The following is an 8,364-nucleotide window of genomic DNA, read 5'->3' as shown; positions in this document are numbered from 1 at the left end:
GGCCAAATGTAGAAAATTCTTAGATCCAGGAGACTTTTCAAATCCTAAACACAAAATACTCTGAGTAATATCCTAAATAAAATCTATTCTAATAACTTCATGTTGTTTGGTCCCAATCTTTTCTACCTTTTTATCCACCTTGCCTCTGATCTCCAAAACAACACTACTTGGATGTTAATAACTTAAGCTGCATTTCAGACCATCTTTGATATTGCATGTGGGACCAAAGGTGCCCTATAAACACACATATTCCTAAGTATATGTATAATAAATATACTTCAAATCTGACCAATGATATTTCCTTTTCAACCCATCTTCTGGATGCAGACCCTAAAATATCATTGCATGCTGAGGCAAATGGAAGAATTGCAAAATAAACAAAGATGAGCTTTCACAATTATTTCTGTGATATTATAATCCATTTATAAAATAGATAAATGGGAAAAAGCCATCCTCAATATACAGTATAATGTGATCATGTTTTTATTAAGATATATATTTTTCACATTTTTAAAAGTCTGAATGAATGCATTACAATGTTATCTTGTCCATGTACCCTTTCAAGCTGCTTTCTTAGAGAAGGATTGTTTCCTAAACAGAGTAGGCTTCATTACACAGTATATTAAAATGCTATAGACTGAATAAGTTGTATGTATTCAATATAAAACATTTAAATGCTTACATGACCATAATAATGACCATTATATTTCCCAACATGTTCTCTGTTCCAGCAATAGTAGATTATACTTTCCAGGGCATACATCACATTATTCTGGCCTCTAGGCTTTACTCACATTTTTGCTACTTTGAATATTCTTCAACAATTGCTGCATATCCAAATCTTAGCCATCCTTTGAAATCCATCTCAAGATCTACTACCACCATGAAAACTGAAACTATTCTAGCCAACAAGGTAATTCAATTTAGCTCTTTGTGCTCAATTATCTTGAATTTTTTCATATTTACACATGTAAATCTTATTCTCCCAGCACCTTCTCCCTACCTAAAAGAAATAAGCAAACTTAAGAGTAAAAGAATGAATCATATTTTTGGTATATCCCATAGTATCTAGCACAATACTTATTGAACACCCTATAGTTGCTCATTAAGTACTTGTTAAATTGAAAGAAGTCATCTACCTGGTTAGAAGTGACCCCAGATACCAGCTGGTTCTAGAAAAAAAATCTCTCTCTTTTTTTTTTCCTCAGGTTTCTCTCTTAAAGCAGCTAACTAGGAATGATTAAGAATAAAAGAAAATATAAAGAAAAAATGCATAAAAGATCATAGTCAACACTACCTCAACAATATCATAGTAATCCCGTTTACCCATTTCCCTAAGTTTGGACCAGTAATTATTGCAATTATCCTGCACTCCTTGTAGAGTTGGAAACTGATATTTGGGTTCTACCTAGATTTCTAGACTTGGCAGACAGATTCTTAGCAACAGGCCCCCACAGGAATCAAAAGTCTAATTAAGCAAATCTGTATTCAGAGTAATCATGAATACTTCTGATTTTATATTTCATTCATCCATTTCTCCCTTATGGACCATCTATATAGTCACCAAACATGAGTCTGCTCTCTATGTTTATGTGTCTGTTGCAATTTTGTTTGGTGGTTGCCAAAAAGAAGGGGCTTGTGGAACTGGGTGAAAAAAAAGAAGAGATAAAGAAGTACTAATTGGTAGATACAAAAATAGTTATAGGATATAAAGTACAGCATAGGGAATATAGTCAATAATATTGTGATAACTATGTATGGGGCTAGGTAGGTACTGGAAATATCAGGAGAAACATGTTGTAAAGTATATGATGGTCTAACCAACCAGTGTGCTATACACAGGAAACCAATACAAAATAATATTGAAAGTAAACTGTAATTGAAAACAAAATCAAGCCTGGCCAGTGTGGTTCAGTGGTTGAGCATGGTTCAATTCCCAGTTAGGGCACAAGCCCAGGTGACAGGCTCCATCCCCAGTAGAGGACATGCAGGGGGCAGCCGATCAGTGATTCTCATAATTGTTTTTTCTGTCTCTCCCTCTCCCTTCCTCTCTCTGAAATCAATAAAAAAAGCATTTTTAAAAGAAAAAAAATCAAGCTTAACTAGATAAGAGGAAAATCTAGCTGTCATGTCAATGTCATTCCATTGAGCCTTAGGTTATTTCATTGCTGTAGCTGGCCAAATAGATACTATTTTCCTGCCTCACCTCTCTATGTATGCCCCTTCTAAAGCTAAGTTTTCCAAGCAGAAAGATTTTATTTAGCCAAGGATATTCAAGTACTGAGCTCCCCTGTTAGAATCTCCAAACAACTGACTTGATATGTTTAGTGTTTTGCACATTTTTTCTGATAGGGGATTGTAATCCTTTCATCATAATGTGAAAATTGTTTCTTTTTTCCTTCAAGTTTGATTCATTTGACATAGTACTTCCATCATTTCAGATTGTCTTGAAATATTTATTTCTTTTTGTGCAAATATTTTCCTAGCATTGCACTTCATACTAGTAGATCTTTTATGTACATAAGACTTCACCCACATGGATCTTAATGCCATTATTAAAACTTTTACTTATGTGATTTGAATGTGGTGGAAAATGTAGGTATCTAAATGGAGAATCACAGAGCTCAGGACAAGGAATGATTTACATTAACATTGTGTCTGTTTCATATTTAGAAAGCAGTGTTAAAAGTTACTAAAGGTATGTGATTTTATTTTGAGAAATGATATTAATAACTACTGTTTATTCATCTCTTACCATGTGCCAGGCATTGTGCTGTAAACTTTATGTAAATATTAAATGAAGTAATGCAGTCTTGTAACCACTACACAATATTGCCTCCCCAGATGACCTCTTCTGTTTGTTTTCATTGCAATTCCAAAGGAGTTACTTTGGAATTGCAATCTTTCTAACTGCATTATTTTGGAGGATGTTTGATTTTATTAGTGTGAAACTATGCTAAGTATGCCTGAAATTCAAATAATAAATTTGAATCTGCTGGAGAAAGGGTTAGAGCATTAGAATTAAAGAATCAGTTCTTTTGGCAAAAGACATGTCAAGGTAGAAAAGAACACAATTTCACTCCTTTGTGTATATATTCATTCTCAGTTTTGTACAACTTACTATTTACAATAACATTTGATTAACACTCAGTAAAATCCAAAACCCAGTTGGGTTCAAAAGTTTGGAGGAGAGAGGACAGGCAGAAGTTAGCTTCTAAACTACTATTAAATCTTTGACAGGACTATGCTCAACAATAAGATGACATTTTCTAACCATGAACAGTGATTTGCCAGTTCACAAATTTTCACATTTACTAAATCACAAATCTTTAGAGCTTCTTAGGTTTTTTTTGTGTGTGTGTGTTTTGGAAGGTGGTATAGCAAAGGTGAAGATTTATTGAAGAACAAGTACAGACTCCCACGTGGGGAGGGGGCAAGAGTCCCCTTCTTAGTTTTATTTTAACTGTTTGCAGGTGTGTTTTGAGATATCTTTTTAGAATTGGCTCAACGTCATGCTCATATATATACATTAACACATTTTTTAATTCTCACAGAGGAATAATGAAAAATTCATAATAAAATAACATGACACCATGAAAATGTAATCTGCAAACTGAGAGTAATAAGAGCCATCCTCTGGTTGCCTTTAAAAAGCCAATATCAGGAGCCTCCCAAGCCAACTTGAGTTTGGGGTCAGAATAATGATAGAAGACTGGGTAGAGGTTTTCTCTCTGTGACAATAATGAGTTGATAAGATATTTGAGATATGTGCATAGCCCATATCTACTCTCTGCCTAATGAATGAGAGCTATTTTGAATGTCAATTTTGGATAATAGATTTAACTTTTTATATATAAACAGGGAAGGGATACAAATTGTGTTGAAGAATAGTCGTTTTCAGATATGCAAAATGTGATATTTCTCAAAAATTACAAAAAGTTAAAGATTCTTTAATTAGTTAACTATTTGACTATAATAATGGCCAAGCAATCCAACATCTTGTGTCTGATTGTAGGTAAAACACACACACACAACTTTGATTAGAATTGCTGCCACAAACACAAGGCAAGGCAACAATGTTAGGTATGAAAGCAGAGATAAATTAGTGATCATTTCTCAGAGAATTTGTAGAAAGGAAGTACTTGGTAAAGGGAAAACTTGGGCCTCACCTCACTATTGCCTTGGAAGTTCTTGTCCTGGTTCCAGTTTCGTTTTGTTTTTTCTTATTTGTGGTTGATGATATTCTGGGAGTGGAATTTCTTGCTACCATCTACTTTATATTAACTTTGATGTTTAAAGATGATAATTTTGACCAACCATATTTACAAAGTTTAATGGTAGTGATAATAGAGCCCTGCAGATAGTAGGCACAGAATAGATACAGTTTTGGCTGAGCTATCTAAATATTCTTGCCTGCTCCTTCCCCTCAAAATTAATGGCACACATTTGTGAGAAATGTTGCTCAGGATTAGGGAGAGTTTGTAAGCAAGATTCAGTCACAAACCAGTAGTATAGGGTGTTGGCTTAACCCCTTCCCCGGCAGAAACGTGTATACACGTTTTCACAAAATGTTCTTTTTTCAGTCGTCGACGAGTATACTCGTCTAAAAACTTTACCTTCAAAAACCAGCTACATACGTACCATTCTAAATAATTTCATCTAGAAACTTTCTGAGGAAATACTATTCTTAACCACAAAAATGGGAAGAAAAAATAATTACAAACTGTTTTCATAACCAGCATCAAAAATACTATATAGAACCAAAATAAAAAAATTAGTCTGAAAAAGAAACGATTTTAACAAAAAAATTACTGGGGAAGGGGTTAATTAAATTTATGACCACTAGGTAACTGGCTTAAGTGTATGAATTTTTCACCTATTTAGAAAGGTTGCTCAGCAGACTATAAAGCGCTTAAAATGCCATGTTATAGAAAAGATATCATATATAAATGTCTAATCCTCTTAAAGGTCATGGACATGTTAAGTAACAAAGTTTGTTCTGCTTAGACCTTAGTGGGTAGTAACTTTTTGTTACATGAAAACAAAAAACATCAGTATTAATAAAAGATTTACAAAGTATAGATTATTAGCCCCCCAAAGCTCATAATGATATGGCAACATTTTATTTTATTTATTTATTTTTAAATTTATCTTTATTGTTGAAAGGATTGTAGATGTCCCCTTTTTCCTCACTGACACTCTCCACCCTGCGCACGCCCCTCCCAGGCTTTCACCACACTATGATATGATAAGATTTTAGATAAATAAGGTTACTTCTTCATTTATTTTTCTTTGGTTTGGGACAGTTAATAACTGTTAGACTGATTGAGATCACAGTTAATTGAGTAGACATTAAATTAATACATTTTAGGTACAATGTCTTTTGGCTAATAGGGTAAAAAAAAATAGCGTCCTATTTTGTACCACAAGAAGAAATCTTGGCTAGAGAAAATGTCAGAATTTTAGGTTCTGAAAATTTTCACTGCTATTTTAATCTCTATAGATATTTCAGTAAAACTATGTTGCATTATACAGTACATGGTACATAGATTTTCAACAAATGTCACTGAATTGAGTGTACTGTATAACAATCACAATTCTAAAATGAAGACTTTACTCCTAACAACAGCTCTGTAATTAAAATAAAACCCTAATTTAATTTTCTATATGAGTAAACCTAGGCAGCAAACCATTGAAGTGAAAAAAGAATGGAAATTGGAGCCAAAAGTGGAGTTCCCACTTCCTAGTTTTAGATTAAGTATATTGCTTAAACTTTCTCAACTTCAGTTTTCTCAACTGGAAAATGTAGGTAACTTAATACCTACAATTTTTTCTTTTGGTAAAATGTTAAACCATCATATAAATAATGGTCTTATTTAACTTAAGGCATATGGACAATTTGCTATTGGAATAAAGATAGAAGAATATTTAAAAGATTGGTATCAGTCTATGAGGGCTGAGGATGTAGTAGAAAAAAAAAAAAAAATGAGGGTAATGAAGAACCATGAGGACAGAGTGTGGGAAATACCACTGATATATATGAGTGGTGAAGTTCTCATAGATAATTACAGGTCAGGGGTCATCGGGAAATGGAGAAGATGGTAAGCCTGCCAATGAAACTATGAAAGGATGGGGAGAGTGGCTAGAGGTTAGTAGATAGTGGTAATACAAGTCAAGAGGGCTCGTGTATATGGATTGCAGGGTTTTAAACAGAGAAGATGATTGATCAACAAAAACCAGAACACTTAAATGTATAAAATTGCCTTGAGAAAAGAATTAGCAGAAGACACATAGAAAACCAAATAAATAAAAAATAGGAAAATATTAATATCAGCAAAAATAGTTATACTAATAAAAGAAGCAAAACAGTACACAAATTGGTTCAGCAACAAACAATACTTTCATGTCAATAGTAGCATAAACACTGAGTACTGAGTTAGACAAAACTTGGGATTTATAGAACTAAATTCTGTGTATCAGAATTATTAAGAGATAATATACAACTTCAATAAATGAAGAAATAGCAGCATAAATATATGCATACTATTTAGGTGTATGGAGGTAAGTACCAGAAGAAAAAGCTAAGTGTTGAAAATGATTGCCTCTGGGGGATCAGGTGTGCATGAAGAAGGTTGGAACAGGGAATTGCTGTTTCTTATATATCTTTTATTATTTGATCTTTTAAGCATTACAGGCATTACTCTAATTAAAAAAATAAAAAATATTTTAAAGAGCTAATAAATAGCAATTCTTGTTTGCCATAAAACAAGAGTTCAAAGGAGCACCAGAGCAGGAGGTAGGGGGAGACAGATCAGGGTCGTGTTTGGAAAAGATGGGCTCAACACAGATATGAATTAAATTTTTGGAAACAATAGCAGAGGACAGAGGTCAGAATAAAAGACATTCATCTTCAATAATGGGGGTGAAGAAGGCAGTTAATATGTAGAGGGGTATGAGTCACGTGTTAATAAGTAAGGAAGCTGCTGAGTTCATAGAGCTAAACGGCCCAGAGCTTCCATCATTAGTGAAGGACTTATGTTAAATAAGCATTGTGGAAAGCTGCCTGGATACTTTCCAGAAAAAAACACCTGACACTAAGATCTATGCTGTCTTGATATTGACAAAAATTGAATTTTCAAATGAAAAACATCCAAGTTGGAGTATTTTCCTTTGGCAATAGCATTATCCAAGTAATCAGGACTGTTCTTTTTGTATCCTCCCATGACTCTTAAAGGTTTTTTGGAAGCCTTGAGCCAAGTGGAAAAGAATTGCACATACAATATACATAATTATTTGAGTTTTTCTAATAACCACCACCTGTATGACAACCTGTAAAATGAGTTCAGCTGAGTTTTCCCCTGTCACTAACATATGTGAAATTATCTATTTCTTGCTAATGGCAGGGAAATGATCACAGTATGTTATTCTTAATGTCTCCAGGAAAGAAATGTGATTAGTGATGTTTTGAATTTGAAACCAAAATGATGATGCTTCTAGGGAAAACCATGGAAAACATACATAGATTCGTTTTCTAAAAAATATTTTGAAACCAAGTTTTTCCACATTTTATTTTCAAAAATATTTGAATATATTTTGCTTTGTGGAAAGCATTTTAGTTTCATTTAAAAATATTACAATGAGAAACTATTAATACAATTTCATATATTTATGCTTGGAAAGATTTGTGGCATGGTGTTCAGGGAGGGAGAAGATAGAAAATTGGACATTCATTTGAGCATCTACTTTGTGCTTGACACTAAGCCAGGTACTTTAGATATTTTATCTCATTGAACCGTATTGTAGATACACTACACATTATGATTCTCCCTCTTTTATAGATGGAGAAACTGAGGTTCAGTTCAATTAAGTCAGTTACTTCAGTTAAATCAAACACCTCAGATCATACAGCGCAGGCTTTTATAAGCCTAAATAATTGAATTTAAAGTCTATATTTTTCCTACCTTATTATGCTACCTCCACTTACAATTGAACTCTAAACACAAATCAAAAATGGGCCAACTTTAGTTTTAAAAAAGCCCAATTTGCCCTGACTAGTTTGACTCAGTGGATAGAGCGTCGGCCTTTGGACTGAAGGGTCCAAGGTTCGATTCCGGTCAAGGGCATGTACCTTGGTTGCGGGCACATCCCCAGTTTGCGGGCATAAATCTTTCCAAGCATAAATATATGAAATTGTATTAATATTTTCTCATTGTAATATTTTTAAATGAAACTAAAATGCTTTCCACAAAGCAAAATATATTCAAATATTTTTGAAAATAAAATGTGGAAAAACTTGGTTTCAAAATATTTTTTAGAAAACGAATCTATGTATGTTTTCCATGGTTTTCCCTAGAAGCAGATTCA

At 33.4% G+C, this 8,364-nt stretch overlaps 1 protein-coding gene across 3 annotated transcripts in view; it reads right to left on the bottom strand.

The window, feature by feature from the left end:
• The window catches only part of POF1B (premature ovarian failure, 1B), a 72,801-nt gene that overhangs the window by 28,668 nt on the left and 35,769 nt on the right, over positions 1-8,364 (bottom strand). The window lies entirely within an intron of this gene.

Source organism: Myotis davidii, unplaced genomic scaffold, assembly GCF_000327345.1.
Source record: "Myotis davidii unplaced genomic scaffold, ASM32734v1 scaffold291, whole genome shotgun sequence".
NCBI classification, from domain to species: Eukaryota; Metazoa; Chordata; class Mammalia; order Chiroptera; family Vespertilionidae; genus Myotis; species Myotis davidii.
The sequence above is the reverse complement of the archived record's forward strand: the minus strand, read 5'-3'. Positions and strand labels throughout refer to the sequence as shown.